Below are 21,577 nucleotides of genomic sequence, written 5' to 3'. Positions count from 1 at the left end.
CCTCAACTCCACTCTTCACTAGGGCTTTTTTGTTGTTGTTGTTATGTTAATCACCATACATTACATCATTAGTTTTTGATGTAGTGTTCCATGATTCATTGTTTGCATATAACACCCAGTGCTCCATGCAGAACGTGCCCTCTTTAATACCCATCACCGGGCTAACCCATCCTCCCACCCCTCTCCCCTCTAGAACCCTCAGTTTGTTTTTCAGAGTCCATCATCTCTCATGGTTCGTCTACCCCTCCGATTTCCCCCCCTTCATTCTTCCCCTCCTGCTATCTTCTTTTTTTTTTTTTAACATATATTGCATTATTTGTTTCAGAGGTACAGATCTGTGATTCAACAGTCTTGCACAATTCACAGCGCTCACCATAGCACATACCCTCCCCAATGTCTATCACCCAGCCACCCCATCCCTCCCACCCCAACCCCCACTCCAGCAACCCTCAGTTTGTTTCCTGAGATTAAGAATTCCTCATATCAGTGAGGTCATATGATACATGTCTTTCTCTGATTGACTTATTTCGCTCAGCATAACACCCTCCAGTTCTATCCACATCGTTGCAAATGGCAAGATCTCATTCCTTCTGATGGCTGCATAATATTCCATTGTATATATATACCACATCTTCTTTATCCATTCATCTGTTGATGGACATCTTGGCTCTTTCCACAGTTTGGCTATTGTGGACATTGCTGCTATAAACATCGGGGTGCACATACCCCTTCAGATCTCTACATTTGTATCTTTGGGGTAAATACCCAGTAGTGCAATTGCTGGATCGTAGGGTAGCTCCATTTTCAACTTTTTGAGGAACCTCCATACTGTTTTCCAGAGTGGCTGCACCAGCTTGCATTCCCACCAACAGTGTAGGAGGGTTCCCCTTTCTCCGCATCCCCGCCAACATCTGTCGTTTCCTGACTTGTTCATTTTAGCCATTCTGACTGGTGTGAGGTGGTATCTCATTGAGGTTTTGATTTGGATTTCCCTGATGCAGAGTGATGTTGAGCACTTTTTCATGTGTCTGTTGGCCATTTGGATGTCTTCTTTGGAAAAATTGTCTGTTCGTGTCTTCTGCCCATTTCTTGATTGGATCATTTGTTCTTTGGGTGTTGAGTTTGATAAGTTCTTTATAGATTTTGGATACTAGCCCTTTATCTGATATGTCATTTGCAAATATCTTCTCCCATTCTGTCAGTTGTCTTTTGGTTTTGTTGACTGTTTCTTTTGCTGTGCAAAAGCTTTTTATCTTGATGAAGTCCCAATAGTTCATTTTTGCCCTTGCTTCCCTTGCCTTTGGTGATGTTTCTAGGAAGAAGTTGCTGTGGCTGAGGTCGAAGAGGTTGCTGCCTGTGTTCTCCTTTAGGATTTTGATGGACTCCTGTCTCACATTGAGGTCTTTCAACCATTTGGAGTCTATTTTTGTGTGTGGTGTAAGGAAATGGTCCAGTTTCATTCTTCTGCATGTGGCTGTCCAATTTTTCCAACACCATTTGTTGAAGAGACTGTCTTTTTTCCATTGGACATTCTTTCCTGCTTTGTCATAGATTAGTTGACCATAGAGTTGAGGGTCCATTTCTGGGCTCTCTATTCTGTTCCATTGATCTATGTGTCTGTTTTTGTGCCAGTACCATACTGTCTTGATGATGAGAGCTTTGTAATAGAGCTTGAAGTCTGGAATTGTGATGCCGCCAGCTTTGCTTTTCTTTTTCAACATTTCTCTGGCTATTCGGGGTCTTTTCTGGTTCCATACAAATTTTAGGATTATTTACTAGGGCTTTTTAAAGCAGAATTTGAGTTTGGCCCACAATCCCTACTCGAGGAGGAGACCTTCATACAGCACCTTGTGACTCTAAGGGAGAGTGGGGGCCACTTCCAGGCAGAGGTGATTAAGGGCTCTGTGTATCTATCTCAGCCCCTACCCCTGACTTGGGAGGTCACATATTCCAGAAAGGCTTGGCTGCCGATGGAGGGGGCTCACCAGACCTGCAGAGTGTGGCGTGAGCACCAAGTAAACCCGTATTCCATCTATCCACTGAGATTTCATTGTTACCACAGCAGAGCCTATCCCAAGCTGACTTTCCACAGAAACAAGAAAGAATGGCCTGCACATCCGGGCTGTTAGTGTCTACAACTGTATTCATCAGTTTCCACGTCTGTGAGATGGGGGTAATAATGGGTCATGTAGGGATCCTGTGAGATACTCCAGGTAAAGCCTAAGTCAGGGTTTGGGCCACAGTAAATGCGATAAACGTGAGCCATGATTGTAGATGTAGAAGGAAGTTTGCTAAAACTAAGTAACATACAGTAGTTATCACTGAATGCAGGACACAAAATAAGTTTCCATCTGATGATAACATACAGCACATTGTGACCTGTGCCTTAGAAGGAGCATCTCAGGAAGGAAATCGGGGCAGGCTTCCTGGAGTAGGTGGTCTCTTGAAGCTGGGGAGGAGGCTTTCAGAAAGCCAAACAGGAATCAGGTTGTGACATTCCTGAAAAATATACAAGAGTATTTAATACCATCTAATGTTATTGCTTGGATTCATTCATTTGTCCATTCTATGGAGATAAGTATAAACCTCACATTCTTTAATACAAAAATCTTTTTTTTTTTCTATTCTTGCATTAAGTCCTAGATTTCTGTGACAATGCTGTTTTCTGATTTACTGCTGACTATCATAATCCTGTATAAAATCAGTAGTTAGCAGCTACTAGGAAATAGAACCTGAGACGGAAAGTTGGTTTCATGGGTTTACTGTAAGCCAGGATTGCGAGGGGTGCAGGGCACAGAAAATCTCGGGAGAGGATGCGGAAACAGCATTGACATATAGCTTTCCCCGCTATCCGAAAGGACAGTGCACCTGTGAAACTTGTCCGGAGCCAAAATGGCCAAAAGCAGAGAAGCAGTTACCATTAATCTCTCCGGAAAATTCTGCAGCATTCCCAGACCTCCAAATAAAACCTCCTTAGGCTTTTCTGATCCTTAGGACGCACCTTGCTAACTAACGGATGCACACAACAGGTGGAGGTGAAGCCGGGATGCTCGCACACAGTTCAGAGCTCGCGGCTCCACGCGGAGATGCCGAGTGTAGTTCCCGCGGAAGACGCTGGGGGCGCCACTCCCGGCCCGGTGCGCCCTGCCTCCCTTTGCTTTTCACCATTTTGCATAAAAGTGAAAATCCTCTTTGGATTTCTTTCAGTTCGTGAAAATGGGTACTAATGTAGGTCTTTCGTAAAAGCGAAGGGGCACAGCGCAAAGTTTGGAACAGCGAGGGAAACCTGTATGTACGTATGTGCTCTCCACTGGTTGCGGTGGAGGTTTGGGGCCGAGTTACGGGGCCGAGTTACCGTCCTGCTCTTACCTGACGAGGTAAAGACCTTGTCACCACAAAAGTGTTCTTGCTAGGGGGCTCATAATTGATTAATTTACCATCGATTCTTCATTTCTTAACTTATTATTTTAAATAATTAAAAGCAATACTTTTGTTAACTATGAATAAATATTGATATAAATTAATATTGTTAATACAATTAATTCTTAACCAATAACTGACTAATTTTAAAAGGAAAAAAGAACCTTGGAAACATTGACCCCAACAGGTGCCGAGACTTTAGAAATCCCACGTCAAGATGGGGTGCAGATGAAAAAAATTTTTTCTTGCCTGAGCCAGACTAGCTCCAGTGACCCTACACTGGGCCTTTTAATTTGGATTCTGTGGCATTTTGTAATCGTGTATCTGATCTAGTACCTTCCACACCCTAATTTATAAAAACAAAAAAAGAAAGAAAGAAAGAAAGAAAGAAAGAAAGAAAGAAAGAAAGAAAGAAGAAAGAAAAAGAAAAAGGCAGATGACAACCCTCTTGCGCATCAGACTAGCACCTCACAGGTAGATGGCAATCACATTGCAGGGGGAGAAGGTGGAGACGCTCAACCCGTTCACGTCACAGAGCAGAAGATCTTCACAGCCTGGTGGGTGAGTCAGCACCCTTTCTGTCCCTTTTTCAGGCGTGGGGAATAGAACTGGAGAGCAGTTGGCTTGCAGGAACTTAGGACACAGAGGGATGGAGTTGGCTGCCAGACAGGCCTCAGAGGGCAGGTCCCACTGCTGGGGCCTTAGTACAGAACAGACGGTGGGGGCCGCAGCGAGCAAAGGGAAGAGGCCTCGGGACTTGCCTTAGAGGCTTGGCTGAGCCAAGGAGGCCGCCGTTGGACACATTCAGCTTGAAGCCAGCAGAAATATAAATAGTCCTGCATTTCCAGGACCCACCTGCAACATCAGATGCTGATGAGAAGAACAGCGTTGGTCCCGGATCTGCTTCTCACCTCCCAAGGGATCTGGGACAAGGTAAGTGTCCACGCTGAGCCTCCGGGTATAAAGTGCGCATGGCGAGGGGCATGGAAGCCAGATTTGGGGTGACTTGTATTCATAGGGTGATTGAGGTACAAATGCAGGGAACTGTTGTGAAGAACTTAATCCAGGACATGTATTCTTGTATCATAAATAAGTTAGCTTGAACTAGTACAAACTTCACGGAAGATGGTGTTATGTATCCCCCTTCCCTCCCCCAAAAAAGATTGTGAGAAATATTGGCTGGAACCATCAGTGTGGCCACATGGAGGGCAACATAAGCAGTTCACAGGTGGAGACTGACACCATCCTACTGGCAACTGAATTATAATCATCAGCTGCTTTCCTATGATGTGGTCACAAATTAGACTCACCTGCATCCAAAGGATGAGCAGTCTGAGACATGTTATTTTTTAAGAGACTGGGAAGTGGGAAAAGTCACACTTCTGTCTGTCCCAGGAGAATCGCCAAGTGGCCTTGTCTTCTGACTTTTTGCTTACCCTGATGTCCTTTGGGCTACAGGAAGGCAGGTCAAGCAATGTGCCCCAAATAACTTATATTTTTGACAATTACACCTTCTTTGATTCACTCCTTCCTTCCTTCCTTCCCTTCTTCCTTCCCTCCCTCCCTTATTCCCACCTTCTTTCCTTTCCATTCTAGCACCCAGTTCATTAGGTATGGGAACAACCCTGATAAATATTTGAAGGTTGCAAAATACCATTCATTAAAATGAAGCCAATACTCCAGGTCTGGCCAAACTAAATGGCCACACATCACAATCCTGGGTCTGGGAGGAAAGCTGCCTTATCACCGTCTTAGCTACAAGATGCAAACACATTTCTGGGTTTAGTTGGCACGTACGTCCTACGAGACACCACCCGTTCACTTCCGGACACACCGATGTACCGATTCTTTGGCTTCTGCTGCTATAACTTGTGAAATCTTCTCGGAGTGGTTCTTATCTGGGTCAGTTTTTCAGTCTTTCTTTCGACCGGTGCAAGTTTGTCCCAAGCAGCGTTTGCTGCTCCCACTTTGCAGCCAGAAATGTCGACCCCAGCCCCCCACCCCCCTCCCCCAGACCACGTGCCCACATCCGGCTCACTCGGCCCTGACTCTATTCACAGTTTGCACAGGATGCTTCTGTGTTGTGCTGGACCCTCCTGTCCACCTCGGGAGGCATGCTGGTGTCCCTGGCCTCTACACGCTAGATGCTAGTAGCCCCCCCTATGTTAGTTGTGATGACCCCAAATATCCCCAGTCACTGACAGTTCAGACAAGAGCGTCCTTTTTTTATTTTGAAAGAGCTAGGGGTTTTTTGTTAGGAAGAAGAGCTTTATAACTCCATGATCCTAATAGCTTGATTCTCGGAAAGAGAGCATGAATGAGATATTTGACTTCTTTATTCGTTCAAAGTCCACTCAATTATTTACTCACTCATGCATTCAACGAAATATTCATTGATCATCTATTAGGTACCAGGCAACACATTCTGCTTTGGGGATATACTCAGCTTTGAGGTAAGATGGACACTGTTTGTCTTGTTTCACTGGGTTTCTAGAGAAGTGGGGGGGAGTGTAAACAAGTAGTGTTTTGCTAGAGGACACTCAGGGAGCTGTGGGGCCCCAGGGAGGGACATGGGGCCCAGCCGGGGGGGTGGGGTGGGTGGGGATTAGAGCCCACCTTCCCTGCTCGGAGCCTGGCTCCTTTAGCACCCACCTTTCCCTCCCCCTGCCTGCCTCCAGGTGGAAGCCCTTCTCCCATTTCTGGTCACCTGCTCTTGTGTCTGGTGCCTGTGGCCCCTGGTTGTAGTGCTCAGCTAAGAACAGCAGAGAGCAGCTTGAGATCGTGGCTGGGCCAAGGCTGAGCCAGCCTGCTGAGATCACTGGAATCTGGAAGGATAAGTGGCTCCTGGCAGAGAGACCCCGGAAGCAGAGCATCGGCCAACACGACAGGCAGGCCCTCCTTCCCTCACCTCTGCCTGGTTGCCAGCACGAAGCCCTGTGTCCTGGCCTTCTGACCTCAGAGAAGTTGGCTGGGTATGTGGCAAAATGGCCAGAGTCGGCTGAAAGGGATGGTTTTTCTATAACTGGCCTTTGCTGTCAGACCTGCTGGGCAAGGCAGGAGGAATGCCATCTCTCTTGCTTCCTGCAAGCCTCCTCCAGCGTTAAGAGCATGGGGGAAATGGCTTTGCAATTAGTTTCAGGTGAGTGGAAGGGACAGTCCCTCCCCATACAGAAAACCCAAGGTCCCAAGCAGATCCTTCTTTTCTAGCAAATAATTGGACATTACTCTAGCTCATGGTTGGGGTGAGAGAGAGCTTGGTTGATGGGACACAGTGACCTGGATTCTCGCCTTCCCACCCCCATCAAAGCTTCCCTCTTCTCATCTTCTTTCTGTTGGGCAAAAGTGGTGCACTGCAAAGATTTGTTCCAAAGAGGTGCTAAGAGATGGTATAAATTTAATTTCCTATTCCCCACCCCCACTTCCCCAAATCACTTAGCTGGTACCTCACTGTAAGCAAGCTCGTCCCCAGTTATACCCCAAGAAAGGGTCAACTCAAGGGAATGTGTTTGCTCACATAATAGGGCTTTACCTAAGTAGGGTTTCTCAACGTGTGGTCCAAGACCACCTGCATCCAAAACTCCTTATAAAGATACGGATTACCACCGTGGGGCAGTGTCTGCTGGAATTAGACACATACCTACTCGGTGGCCCATCGATCCCACACCCAAGTCTGTGCAAGAGAACGCAAGATAGGAATAAAAACATTTGAGCAGTGCTAGTCAAAAGAGCCTCAAGCTGAGTTCAGTCTGGATGCCCATCAACAGAAGAATGGGGGAACACATTATCGTTTGTCCACATTCAGCAATAAAAGTGAACCAATTACCCTTCCAGGTAACAACTTGGAATTCATCTTGTCAACATGCTGTGAAGCAGGAGAAACTAGACACAAAAGAGTGAATACAACATGGTTCCCTTTATATGAAATTTGGGAACAGACTAAGCTAATCCGTGTTGAGAGAATAATGGCTACCTGGGGTGAGGGGAGGGGTTATTGATTGGGAAAGGGCATCTGGAATGTTGGAAGCGTTCTTCATCTGGATCTGAATGGTGACTGGTATAGACATATGTGAAAAACCATGTACATGCAGGTAAATATGCTGCGATATTACCTATACCACAATCCATTCTTACAGCAGGATTACATTAGCTTTACAATATCTTCTAATATCTAACAAAAGGATCTATTTTTTAATTTCTTTTTCAAGATATTTTGTCATTACTTTCTATCTTTCTATGTATTCTTCAAGATCAGTTTCAAAGTTACTTTGTCATGTGAAAAATTACCTCATTGACCATGTCTTTATTACTATTACGGAGTTAGATGTGTGCTTGCCAAACATATCCTATTTAGTGATACTTACGTAGATGGTAAATCTACAAAGAAAAGCATAGGAATGATCAAATGATTTCTGTAGGTCTGGAGTCTGGGCACAGCTTAGCTGTGTTCTCTGTTGGGCTATAATCAAGGTGTTGGTTGGGGCTGTGGTCTCATCTGAGGCTCTACTGGAGAAAGATCTGCTCCCTAGCTCATGTGATTATTGACAACACTCAGTTTCCTGTAAGCTGCTGGGCTGAGGGCCTTAGTGTCTTGCTGGCTGTGGACTGAAGGCTGCCCCCAGTTCTTAGCCGTATGGCCAACTCAGCATGTTGGTACATCCATATGTTACCATCTTACATAACATAATCACACACATGCAATCACATACACTCCCTCACTTTTGTTATATTCTCTATGTCTAGAAGAAGGTCACGGGTTCTATCCACACTCAAGGGGAGGGATCACACAAGAACATGAAAGCTAGATCATGGACCCACCTTAAGAGTCTGTCCACCCTAGGTGGTTACATGGATATTCATTTAATTATTTGTTAAACCGTGTGTGTGTGTGTGTGTGTGTGTAATATTTCTAAACCTATGATATATTTCACAATTTAAGATTTTTAAAACTAAAGCAATTTTTAAAATAAATTTATTTTATTAAATTATTATTATTATTAAATATTAAATATAATTAAATAAAATAAAAGAATAAATTAGTTTGGATCTGAGTGTGTCCAGGAACAGCCAAACAAAAAGATCCTTGTGGCCATAGGTGATCAAATCTGAAATGAAGTCTAGAAGTGACTCAAGTGCTCAGAAGAGCTGACTCTTTTCTTCAGAGATACTGGAAGTAGCTATGAACTCAGAAGGCACTCTGCATTGCACTTGGAAATTTTTGAATTGTTTCAATCTCTTTTTTTACTTGAAAAAAGAAAATCGTTTTAACCTAAAACTAATTTGAAAAGAATCAACATTTTTACAATATCTACCATGTGCACAGACCATCTCTCCAAAGGTCAAATCTTCTCTAATATCCCTCAGTAAAGATTGGTGGTAGTTATGCTCATTAACCCGCCTCACCTCTATTGCTAAATTTATTCCCATGTAGTTCATGGTTTTTGTTGCTGTCCTGAATGAAGTCTTTGTTTTTAAGTATGATTTCTCCTTCCTGTTGCTATTCACCAGGAACATGACTGAATTTTGGATATGCACCAAAATTTTTGCTAAATGACTTTGTTTTTTTAAACAAAAGTCTTTGTTAAATAACTAACGGCTCTGCTCCCATACTAATTTTAATTTCTATTTTCTTAGGTTCTCTAAGCACATGATGGGGACATCTGGGAACTCTGACATGTTTTGCCTCCTCTTTTTTGGTGGCTATAATCCTGATTTCGGTCTACTGGAACCAAAATTTTTAAAAAACGTTAACCTTCGGAGTCAGATAAATCGACTGTCAGCAACATTCTTGGGCAAGCCACTCAACCTCTCCGTGCCTCAGTTTCCTCTTCGGTAGCCTGGGCCCATCATAGACTCTTCCTTATTGGGTAATTGTGAGGATAAGATAATACTGACTTTTAGCACAGTGTCTGTCTCAAAGCTCAGCACGTGTTAGACAAAGCATAATTGTGACTATATTTTAAGAGGAACTTAAATAAAAATGACAGAGAAGAGACACCCAGGTTGTTAATACCACACTGAGTGGTGGGAGCAAGCATAAACTGATGTATGACATATGTTCTGTTTCCTTCCTCCCAGGGACTGTGCTAAGTGCTTTCCAAGCATCCTCTCAATTGACCAACAGCCTCAGGATGGCCATTCCAGCATCACATAACTCACTTGGAAGGAAGCGGGACTCAAGCCCAGCCCACCTCCCTGCAAAGCCTGTGCTCATCTCTGTTGGTCCATCCTGGGGGGAGCATCAGACATTCATTCTTCCCAGGGCTCTTAACCTTGGCCAAACATTAAGAACATCTGAGGATTGCTAGCAATGCATCCACGCCTGAGCCTCACCGCAAACTAAATGGATCTGGCTCTTCGAAGGTGATTCTGACATTATTATTCTTTCAAGGCTCCCTGGGTGATTGTAACGGCCAGGGTTAAGAACCACTGATGGCCCCAGTGTGGCCTCTATAACATTAACATTTCAGACAGTGATCATGGAAGTCTGGAAGTCTGGCCCCACCTTCCAGATGAGTTCAAGTGCATCCTCCCTTTCTTTGCCATAAATTAATTCATCCTTGCCACTTGTGATGATTAATTTTATGCACCAACTTAGCTGGGCCACAGTGCCCAGTTATGTGGTCACACCTTGTCCTGGATGTTTCCGTGAAGGTGTTTTCTGGGTGAGATGAACATTTAAATCAGTAGACCTTGAGTAAAGCAGATTGCCTCCACAATGCAGGTGGGCCTCATCTAATCAGTTGAAGGCTTTCAGAGGAAAAAGACTGACCTCCTCTGAGCAAGAAGGAACTCAGCAGCAGACAGCCTTTGGACTTGGCCTGCAACTCTTCTCTGGGTCTGCAGCCTGCTGGTCTGCCCTGCAGATTTTGGACTTGTGCCTCCACAAATCATAGGAGTCTATTCCCATATATATATTAAGGAATAGACTCCTATGATTTGTGGAGGCACAAGTCCAAAATCTGCAGGGCAGATATATTCCTTAATATATATATATATATTCTCCTATATATTCCTTAATATATATATATATATACACATCCTATTGGTTTCATTTTTCGGAGAACGCTGACTAATCACTACCATAATGGAAACTGACCTCTTGTTCAACACAATCACAATCATTTTTCTTTGGAAAACCACAACTTGGGAATGGGTGATACAGAGGCATGGATTTTCAGTCTAGGGGAGAATAATACAGATCACTCAGTCCGACTGGAACAGAGGCACGAAGGTTGAAACACCCCTGGGTTGATTTTGCCCCTCAGGAGACATTCAGCAATGCCCGGAGACATTTTTGTTGTCACGAGGGGGTGGGGGATGGGGGATGGGGGATGGGGATGAGGGTACAAGGGTGCTCCTGGCTTCAAGCGGGCAAGGGGCGGGGGACGCTACGAAACATCCTGAAACGCACAGAATTATCATTAAAAGGCAAGAGTGCCCAGGTTGCGAAACCCTGGTTAGGATGGGGAAATAGTTAGTTGTTAAGGAAATTAACTTCTCACCCCGTGCAAGGAGGGGGATTGCAGTCAAATCAGGAAGGAGCTCAAAAGAGGCCACGGGAATCTGACGGGCAGACTGGACAAACAGGTGGGGCAAATATCACCGAAAAGGCCAAGTGGCTTCAGGGAAGCTCTTGAGAGACCAGCCCTACCATGGAGGGAGGACTGGGAGTCCAGCCAGTGGGAAGCCCACAGGCATGATGTGGCTCGAATTATGCTCCTAAGCGGCCATGAGCTCAGAAGCTCTCCCAGAGGCGCCAAGGGCTGAGCGCGGCGAGACCAGAGGCGGTGAGTAGCTGTCTTGTGTTTTGTGGCTGTGGTTTGTGATGTTGTTTTAAGAATCGGGGGGCCCAGTGGGCAGAGCTAGGCGGCCAGAGTTCTGGCCCTCTCTCACTCTCTCTCTCTCTCTCTGCACATGGCTTCACATCCTCACTTCTCAGCAGCTGGGCTGCATCTGGTGGGGTGGGGGGCGGTAAGGCTGTGTGATGCTCTGAACACGACACTGCACGGAGACAGCCAGCCCTCAGCGAGGGTGTAGAGAGCATCCTTGAAGAAGGGCCAAAGGTGAATTAGTGATAAGCAAGTGACACTTCAGTTCCTTCATCTGTAAAATGGGGACAGGGAAACACCTAAGGAGGTCGCGTGGAGCCGGTGGGATGATAGAGTGATGGGACTGAGAAAGTTAACACCCCAGGGATGTTTCCAGGATGGCGTTAAAAACACAGAAAACCAGAAATGCAGGGCCGCATTAAGATGAAGGCAACCAGCAGCCACTTGACCAAAGACACGGAAGCTGCTGGGACACACAGGCTGGAGGGGCACGTGAACACCCAGGGAAGTCTTCCAATCTATGCGACAAGTGCGGTGTCCTGCCTTTAATCTGACTCGAGGCTCCACTGGAGCAGAAGAGGAGCTGGAAGCAGAGGTGGGGCTGTCCTGCTCCGTCAGACGCAACCCTGGGTACCACCCCCGGGACACAGCCAGGGGAATGACAGGGACCGGTTGGTAGAGGGACATCAGATCCTGTTGACTCATTTATTCGTGATGCATCCAGCAAAGAGGAGTGCTGCATTTCCCATAGCTGCTGTGATGAATTCCCACAACCTCAGAGGCTTAAACAACACACATTTATTATCTTACAGTGCTGGAGGTCAGAAGTCTGACATGGGGGCCTTCAGGCTAAAATCAAGATGTTAGCAGGGCCACGGTCCATTCTGGGGGCTCTCAAGGAGAGTGCATTCCCTTGCTGCTTAGAGCTTCCTGAGGCTGCCCCTGTTCCTCTGCTCATGGCCGCTCCTCCATCTTCGGGGGGGACAGACTCCTCCCCACTTCACGTCTCTCTGACTCTCTCTTCTGCTTCCCTCTTCCACTTTAAAGGACCTTTGTGATTATATTGGGCTCGCCTGGATAATCCTAGATAATCTTCCTATATTAGGGCCAGTTTATTAGCAACTCTAATTCTGTCTGAGACCTTAATTCCCCCCCAGGCCACGTAGCCTAACACAGCCACAGGTTCCGGGGATGCCCGAGCGGAATCATGGGTGAGGAGAGAATTGTCCTGCCTGCCACCAGGTCCCAGGCTGTGCGAAGCATACCTGGGGCAAATCGCAGGTGGTCTCTTCTCTCGTAGGGGTTGTGCATCCTAGAGAGGAGACAGATACGGAGAAGTAGTAATACATACCGAGTACTAATAAATGATAGAGAACCCATAGTGTGGTCCAGGGATGGAGAGTTATGGCGCACAGTGTGACAGTTTCAGCCGCATGGTCATGGGAAGCCTCTGAAAAGGTAACATCTGAGCAGAGCACTGACCGTGGAGGAGGAAAGTCCATTCTGAGGCTAGTTCCAGGCAGAGGGAAAAGCAAGTACCGTGGCCCTGAGGCATGTTTAGGGGATTGGGAGAAGCCAGGTGTGGTGTTGCTGGTGCGCGAGGTGACAAGGGAAAGAGAGGAGGGAGACGAGGCTGATGACAAAGGCAGGGGTCAGATCATTGGATCATTGTTGGCCAAAGGGTTTGGGTTGAATTCCAAGGAAAATGGAAAACCGCTGGAGGGTTTTAGGAAGGGTAACAGCATGCTCTGACATTTAAAATGCTCAGTCTTGGGGCGCCTGGCTGGCGCTGTCAGGAGAGCGTGTGAACCTCGATCTCAGGGTCGTGAGTTCAAGCCCCACATTGGGGGTAGAGCCTACTTGAAAACAAACAGGTGGTCTCAAAACCCTATATGAGAGCATCTTACTAAAACATAAAGATATCGGTAGAGAGAACATAAAGAGCTCAATAAACATATTTTAAAAATAATAATAAATAGGGGCGCTTGGGTGGCTCAGTTGGTTAAGCATCTGACTTTTGATTTCCACTCAGGTCATGATCTCAGGGTCCTGGGATCAAGCCCCATGACTGGCTCCGCGTTCAGCGGGGAGTCTGCTTGAGCTTCTCTCTCCCTCTCCCTCTGCCCCTCCCCCCCCCCGTGTATGCGAACTCTCTCTCTCAAATAAATAAGTAAATCTTAAAAATAATAATAATAAATACAATGCTCAGTCTTACTGCTGAGTGCCAGTGGATTGCAGGGGAGACGGGGGAGGCAGGGAGAGCAGGGCGGAGACGCTGCAGGGGTGCAGGAGAAGGTGGGGAGGGCTGGCCCAGCATGGAGTGAGCAGAACGGGCAGTGATGGGGTCGGTCGTACGACTAGAGCCCACAGGACAGGGCATGTCGGGCGAGGGGAACAGTGAGGGACCGAGGAGGGTTAGATTTTTGGCTTGAGCCCCTGTGTGTGTTGACTGAGACTGAGGGAGGATGAGCCTGCACGTGAAACCAGCGGCTTCTCTTTGGCCACAGGGAGGGGGCTGGTGAGCTCGGAGAAGAGATCCTTTGGGTCAGGGGTACACGAGCACTCTCTTCCAACGGGTGAGTGCCTGTCACGGGGAGCAGAGGTAGCCTTGGTCCCCTGCGCCCTTAGATGCCAAACACGAAGCCCAGGGAAGGCCAGGTAGACAGGCAGATTTCAGCTCGCCTGGATATCTCGGGATGGAAGTGGCATGAGCCACGAGGTCCGAGGAAGGAGCATGCGGCTTCAACTCTGCTGTCACTGGCATGTGACTGGGGACAAGAGATTTCAAGTCTTTGCAACTCCATTCAATATTCCTTAAACAGCAGAAGTCGTACTACCATAATGCTAACCATCAGAGCAGACATTCGTAGCGCGCCTTTCCCGTGCCCCAGGCACTGTTCTCACCGCTCTCCAGGTAATAACACACTTGCCGCTCATGGCAGCCTGATGACAGGTGTGGGTCATCGTCCTTGTCACCCTAGATAGGAGACTCAGAGAGGCTGAGGGACAAAGCGCACACGGCAAGTAGGGGGACAGTCGTCACACACTGTACGGTGTCTACAGGACACAGAGTGGAATATGCCTCTCCTTCATCTCGACCTCCCAGAAATATCAACCGAAATGCGGTGTGTATGATTATGAATGTTTTGTGGCGACACCACGCTGAGCAGTTTCATCATCAAAATTAAACGGTCTCAACAGTCTGAAATTGCGGACAGAAACCAGCAAGTTGGTGCAAAATGTGGACCGAGGGCAAGGCGTTCTGCATTTCGATTTCAGATCCAGGCCCACCGACTCTCACTACATGGCTCAGACCACATCTGGAATGTTCCGTTCCATTCGGGGGCCCCTCAGTTGAGAAGCATCCTGACAAGCTGGAATCTCCGTGATCTGACGAATGAGATCACATCAAAACAGGATGTCTGTTGCATGCAAGGACACCAGGGACAAATTCATGGAGACAGATGGGAGCAAAGTATTTGTCATAGCTGAAACTGACGTGTGACTATAGTCGACCCTTGAACCATGTGGCGGTTGGGGTCCTGACTCCTCTGCACAGTTGAATATCCATGTACAACTTCTGACTCCCCCCAGAGTTAACTACTAATAGCCCACTGTTGACCGGAAGCTTACGGATAACCTGAATAGTTGACTGACCCATATTTTCTATGTTATATGTATTATATACTGTGCTCTTACAGTAGAGTAAGCTGGAGAAATGTTGCTAAGAAATTCATAAGGAAGAGAAACTATGTTTGCAGTATTGTAGACGTGGACTCACACAGATCAAACCTGCATCCTCAGGGTGTCAGCTGTATCCCTACAATACACAAGGGACTTCTGGAAATTCCTAGGAAAGACAGCGATGACAACGGAGGAATAGCGAAGGATGGCAAATCACAGACGCAGGAACAGGAAACTTGACCGATCTTTTGAAGAGAGTTTCCACAGCAGCGAATTCCCAGAGGCTTGAAGATGAAACCAGTGCACCTGTTTCGACTGGTCACACTGGGAGACTGGGTGACTCACTGCTGAGTGCACAGGAAGCTCTATGATTTGGGACAATGATGTCTCAGCAGGCGATGCTCAATGTCAGTGGGGATGTGGGCATGGACACGGACCTCACTGGACGTGGGGTGTGGGCATGGACACGGACCTCACTGGAGGTGGGGTGTGGGCATGGACACGGACCTCACTGGAGGTGGGGTGTGGGCATGGACACGGACCTCACTGGACGTGGGGATGTGGCTGGGGCAAACTCTCTCAAATCAAATAAACTCATTATTATCTAGAGCCTGATAATCCAAGCCAAACAAACCAACCCCAGCCCACAAGAGGACAGCTAGGAGCACATTCACTGCTGTGCTGGCCTCGAGCTGAAGGCCACCTGGGTCTCCATCCCGGGGTAACGATTTCCCAGCAGTCCAGTGAAGCTGGTACATTTTCTCCCATTTTACAGATGAACAAACTGAAGCTCAGGGAAGTAGAGTAACTCGACCAAGGTCATACTGCTCATAAATGGCAAGGCTGAGACTCACATTCCAGTTCCTACGTCAGTATATTTGTCCACCTGACCACCCTCTCATGACAGGAAAGAAGAGGCAGAATTGGCAAAAAACCCTCTTTCCCGTCACTCTCACGGCTCCTTCCACCTTGTATTCCTTCCTTTGTTCCAGATAAAAGCAGGAGAAAAGATACGATTACAGAAAAAAAGAGGTCTGGAAGGAGTGAGGGTGGAGGAGTCAGTTTGACCTCCTAGAATTCTGACTTCAGTTAAGATTCTTACCCGGCCCCTGATGATGTTTTGTGTAATCAAAATTCCTAACAGATAACTAACAACGACCATATGTTAAGCCCAGTTGCCGGGCACTGTTCTAAGGATTTTACGTCTGTGTCAGTTAATCCTCACAGCAACCCCACGAAGCAGGTGGGATGTTTATCATCTCGATTCACAGACGCAGGAACGGAAACCAGAGAGGTTAGGTGACTTGCCCAAGGTCACACAGCTGGACTATGAAGCCAGGCTCTCTGAGTGTGGGCTCCACACTTGCAGGAAGCGGAACTCAGCCCGGGAGCCTGTGCAGTGAGGCAGAACCGCTAATCTGGATTGGCTCCCACCGTGCTCCGGGCTAACTTCACTTTGGACGGATCACAGAACCACCCTCAGCCTTGGTTTTCTTGGCGCCAGGCATGGATAGAGAAGGTGTTCCTTCCTACGGCTGTTATGAGATGTAACATCAGCAAGGTCATCAACAAATGATTATCAGTCATGTGTCATTGTTGTGGGATTGCACACATGTTCCCTGGAGGCTGTGTGTGGGTCCATGGGGGGGTGGCCAGAGGATCCCCGAGGAGCGGGCGTGGGAGGGAGGGTGGTGACTGCATTTAAGAGGGAAGTGAAGGAGGCGGGGTTGAGACACTGGGCCCTGGCAAGGAGACAAGGTGGGTTCAGCTGACTGACCAGGGCCCGGAAAATCCAGCCAGGGTTGGCTCCGGATGCTTGAATGGGGGGAGGGAAAACATGGGGGAGAGCCAGCCCCCAGGCTTTGGCACCCGACAGATCTGACTTAGAGTGTCTCCTCATCTCCGCCGGTGTGTGACCTTGACACCTTCCTCAGGCTTTCCTTGCTCAGACATGGGCTCTCGCTGGAGCCCTTGCAGGGCGCTCGGGGACTTGGGGAGATGAGCTCAGGCATGCAGGCTGCCCGGCATGTGGCAGTCGCTGGGAAAGCCCCGCCTTCCCTGTCCGTTGAGGACCAGGAACACAGGGGGCTGAGCTCTGCTGGCCTTGGCCCAAGTCTGCCCTCGTGACTGCAGACAACGGGCCCGATTTGCCTGCTTGGGTTTCCTGATTTCTTCTTTACAAAAACAGGAAGGAAAACTGGTGATGTCCCTTGGCAAACCCCCCTGGCTTTCAGTCTATGCAGTTAGTTCTTTTTTTTTTTTTTTAAGATTTTATTTATTTGAGAGAAAGAGTGAGAGAGAGAGAGTGAGCCTGGGGTGCGGGGAGAGGCAGAGGGAGAAGCAGGCTCCCTGCTGAACAGGGAGCCCGATGCGGAGCTCAGATCCCAAGACCCTGAGATCATGACCTGAGCTGAAGGCAGATGCTTCACCGACTGAGTCACCCAGGCGCCCTGCTGTTAGTTCTTACGATAAAGACATTTTCTTTCTTTCTTTTTTAACTTGACTTTTAGAAGATCAAGATGGGTTTTTTTAATGAAATGTTAAAAATCAGAATTGGGAGAAAATAGCACCAGATCAAAAGAGGGGAAGACTCTAAGATTTTATTTGTCTCCCCGTGTTCCATCTTGCTCCATCACCAAAACCCAGCAGAGGAACGGAGTGTGTTTTTCAGCAGACACATGTCTCCAGCAGAGAGCAAGGACCGACATCATGACCGACCCTGTAAACGGAGCCCTGGTTCTCTGGAGCCCTTGCAACCCTTCCCCATGATGTAGCCAGTCTTCCATTTTTATATGTGAGCACTTAAATAGGGGAAAACAGGGAAAGGAAAAGGAGTGATCATGAAGTATCGTGGGAGGGAAGCATTGGGATGGGAGAGGTTGTCAGATGTTCACCAGATGGGCTGATGGCGTGAGTTCCCCTGTGTCCTCCTTGGGCCTCCAAGTGGACAGTCTGCACGGAAGGAATCAGGATATAATGTCCTGGCTGAGGACCTCGGCTCTGCTCTCAGTACTGCCCCAGGATGACAGTAGATTTCCAATGATTTCCAGGCGGCGCCCCAGAGCAGAACCTTGCAGGAAGGTCAGATCAGTGTTGGCTCCTCACTGCTTAGCACTATGTTTGACTTCATGAACTGGATTTTGGAAATAAGGGTATCAGTGCTTGGTTCTCATGGTGTGGGCTGGTCCTGTCCTCATCCGAGTGCCACTCAAGAACGCACTCCAGTGATGGTTCAGCCAGCCTTTCATTGCACCTTTAGCACGAAGCCACTGAGCTTTTATTGGGTACTTCGTATGAGTCAGACACCATGCTGACTGTTGGGGGTACAGCGGTGACAGGGACAGACACACAGTCCCAACTTGGGGGAGACAGCAAACACCAGGTGACAGACAGAATGATCACAAAGGGTGACAAGCATCGGGAAGGATGCCAGCCAGGGGCTGTATGGAGAAGAAAGGCAGGGCGTGGGGGCAGTGCAGAGTGTCCTGCCAGGGCAATGGGAAGCTGGCGGTGGCCCTACAGGAGAGGTGCTGAGAGCGGGTGGCAGTCAGGTGACAGAGGAAGTGACGCCGAGAGGCAGTTTGGATCTAGAAACGGTGAGCATTATGGATGCACGATGAAGTTGAAAAGGAAGCAGAAGGAACCAGGATGCTGCCAAGGTTTCTAGCTACCCAAGGAAGCTGGGAGAGCTGCTTACGGAGATGTTGGGGCAACAGGGGACCCAGGATGGGGGAAAGTTTGGGAGAGAAACTCAAGAGTCTGTGAGTCCTGCAGGTGATACTCTGGTGCGTAGTCGGATGTGTGGGTCTGGAGCTTAGGGGAGTGTTCTGAGTCGGGGAGACAAATTTCAGAGCTGTCAGCCTACAGATGCCCTGGCCTTCAAGGTGCACTTGATCTGGTTGGGAACAGGGATTATAATGAACTGTAGCATGCATCACAAAACCAAGATTTACATTAGACAGAAAACCAGGTGAGCAGAAGGACACCCGCCATTTCTGTAGGGGGTGGAGTGTGAGGAAAGGATATTTGAACTGAGTCTTGAAGGATGAGTGCATTGAGCAGGCGTCTAGGCTGAGGCACAGCCTGGGAAAGGACTCATACTATCCAGGGAAAGAGGAAACAGTGTGTCCAGCATGGGTGGAGAGCCAGGAGATGCAACGCTGGAGAGTTACGTGTAAGGTCCAGCTTTCAGAGAGCCTCGTGCACCACCTCGGGCCACAAAGCAGATGACCAGACGCACCCCGGAAGCTCTGGCCATGGAAGCTGTCCCCCTCTGAGTGGCTGCAGGTCAGCAGTGGATCATTTTGGCTTGCACCCATGCCAAGCTGATGTACCCACCATCCAAGCTCGGATTACTCTCTTGCTCAGTCAGCTGGTGTTATGGACTGAATGTGTGTGCCCATCCCTCCACCCCAGTTCCTTTGTTAAAGTCCTGACCCCCACTGTGACCCTATCTGGAGACAGGGCCTTTATGGAGGTGATTAAGGTTGAAGAGGCCATAAGCGTGGGCTCTGATCTGATAGGATTAGTGTCCTTTAAGAAGAGACACCAGGGAAGTTGCCCTTTCTCCCTTTCCGGCAGGTGAGGACCCGCCGAGAACGCAGCCCTATCTGCAAGCCAGGAGGAGAGTTCTCACCAGAACGCAACCCTGCTGGAAACTTGATCTCAGACTTCCAGGCTTCGGGGCTGTGAGAAAACAAATTCCTGTGGTTTGTGCCACGCATTCATGGTATCGTTGTTATGGCAGCCTGAGCAAATGAAGCTGGTCAAAGGGAATTTCCCATAAGGCCAAAGGTGTGAGCTGCAAGAGAAGCATCAGCTAAAGGAGAAGCAAAGCTGAGGGAGAAGCTTTGGCTGAGGGAGAAGCAACCATGCAGCAGAGGCAGATGACCTGGGGCACCTGTTCACACAGTTTGCTTGTGCTCTCTGGACTTTCAACCCTATGTGTACCTCTTCCAGCAGGGCCCACCCGACCCTAGAAGATGTCAGGGTCATGAGTGACCACAGGCTCAGATGATGTCTCATGCTCAGATACAGCTTCTACTAAGGCCCAGCAGCATACCAGTAGTTGATTCCAAATAGTGCACAGTTCTCTGCTGCAGATGGCGCGACCTCGCTCTAGACCCTCCGTGGTCTACACCGTGACTCTCCTCGTGGGGCCTGCAGAGACTCCACCTGGCTTCTCTCTCCACAAAAGCCTGTGGTTCTCTGGGATCTGCTGGGCTGGATGGCACAGGGGCAAGACAGCTGATGCCTCTCCCTGGGCCCGCCACACAGGCTTTCCCTACCTGGGGCCCCACTCAAACCTTCCACGTCTGATAAATAGGTGGAAATGGTATCCCTAAGTGTGGAATGTGTGCCTCCCAAACCTGGAGAGGCCTATCAAAGGTTATACTTCTTTCCCAGGTGTAAGAGATACAGGTGCATTACTTTGTCCTTCACCTTAGAGGGGACTTTCCAGCATGCCCTGGACCATGGACCCCTAAGAGCCTCACTGATGTGACCCTTGGCTCTTTGGATCCTAGACCCTTGGATCTTGACTGCTTTATCTCCCACCTTCTGGAATGAATAGGCTTTACCGAGGCACACAGAATTAGTACTTCATGCTTTTCAAGTGCACTTAACACAATGCCATCAACATGGCAAACCGTCACCGTGTCCTGGGGAATGTTTGGATTGTCCGGGTGCCGTTGGAGGACATCACGATGACGGAAGAACGAGTTGATCCCTACAGGAAGACTGTACCTGGGTACCATTTTGTTCCCTGCGGATGTAAGCTGCTTCTGGTCCTTCTCTCCAATCAGTATAGAAAAAGATCAAGTTAGTAGCTGCATCCAACATACCTAAGGCTGAGTTAATCCATGCTAGAAAGCTTGCTGTATCAGGCAGTAACTGCAGTTGGAGCTCTACTACTTGGTTAAGTTTCCAGAGTTCCAGGGTCTTCTGCTATGATCCATATGGTTCCTGTAGGGTCAGCCTGGTGAATCCAATGGGGATACAACAGGGACCTCCACTCCTGGATGCTTCAATACTCTTAGGGTGGCATTGACCTTTGCAACATAATAATATAACAAACATAAACAATGCAATATTGTTTCTCATTTACTATCTTGGCAGGAGGTGGAAGTTCTCCGGCTTTCTTATGCAATAACTCTGACTCTGCAGGTCAAGGAACCAATGTAAGAGTTCTTCCGGTGGCTCAGTGTGTCTTTCCTAAATCCCATAGGGTGGGATTGCTGACTCAGTGTGCCACTGGATGACATACCTGGGCAAGAGCTATACTGACTACTTGTTCCTACGCAGCTGATTCTAACGGGGGGCTGCGACAATGCTGCATGTCAGCGCCAGCCCAGGCCCCGTATCCATGTCCAATTGCTAATTTGCCCCAGTGTATGGTTACTTCACTAAATGGCCACAAAGTCTTTGGGGGACTAAATGAGGGAATCCCTACCATATCCGCTCACTGTCCCACCTTAAGGCAATGGGACCTGCTGTTTGTGCCCTGGTATCAGATAGTCAGTGGTGGGAATTTAGGAATTTATGGCGTCCTGCAGCTGCCATAACAATAGGTATTTGTTCTCTCACGGTTCTGGATCTGACGCTCCACTTGTAAGGCTCACCTCCCTTGCCTCCGCCTACTCTCG

General features: G+C 48.1%; 1 protein-coding gene and 1 long non-coding RNA gene across 4 annotated transcripts in view; both read left to right on the top strand.

Annotated features, from left to right (window-relative positions):
• Positions 1–9,006: 9,006 nt before the first annotated feature.
• Positions 9,007–9,979, top strand: LOC118547193 (uncharacterized). Its single transcript, XR_004922999.2, has 2 exons — positions 9,007–9,284; positions 9,496–9,979. It is a non-coding gene; the product is annotated as an uncharacterized LOC118547193 (long non-coding RNA).
• A 934-nt stretch (positions 9,980–10,913) lies between these two features.
• The window catches only part of SLC2A9 (solute carrier family 2 member 9), a 222,302-nt gene continuing 211,638 nt past the window's right edge, over positions 10,914–21,577 (top strand). For 2 of the 3 annotated variants that reach the window (XR_013446272.1, XR_013446274.1), the window contains exon 1: positions 10,914–11,207. The gene's annotated coding sequence lies outside the window, so the exon portion shown is untranslated. The remainder of the gene's footprint in view (positions 11,208–21,577) is intronic. The other variant, XM_036110537.2, reaches the window with a different exon arrangement.

Source organism: Halichoerus grypus, chromosome 3, assembly GCF_964656455.1.
Source record: "Halichoerus grypus chromosome 3, mHalGry1.hap1.1, whole genome shotgun sequence".
In the NCBI taxonomy this organism is placed as follows: Eukaryota; Metazoa; Chordata; class Mammalia; order Carnivora; family Phocidae; genus Halichoerus; species Halichoerus grypus.
The sequence above is the reverse complement of the archived record's forward strand: the minus strand, read 5'-3'. Positions and strand labels throughout refer to the sequence as shown.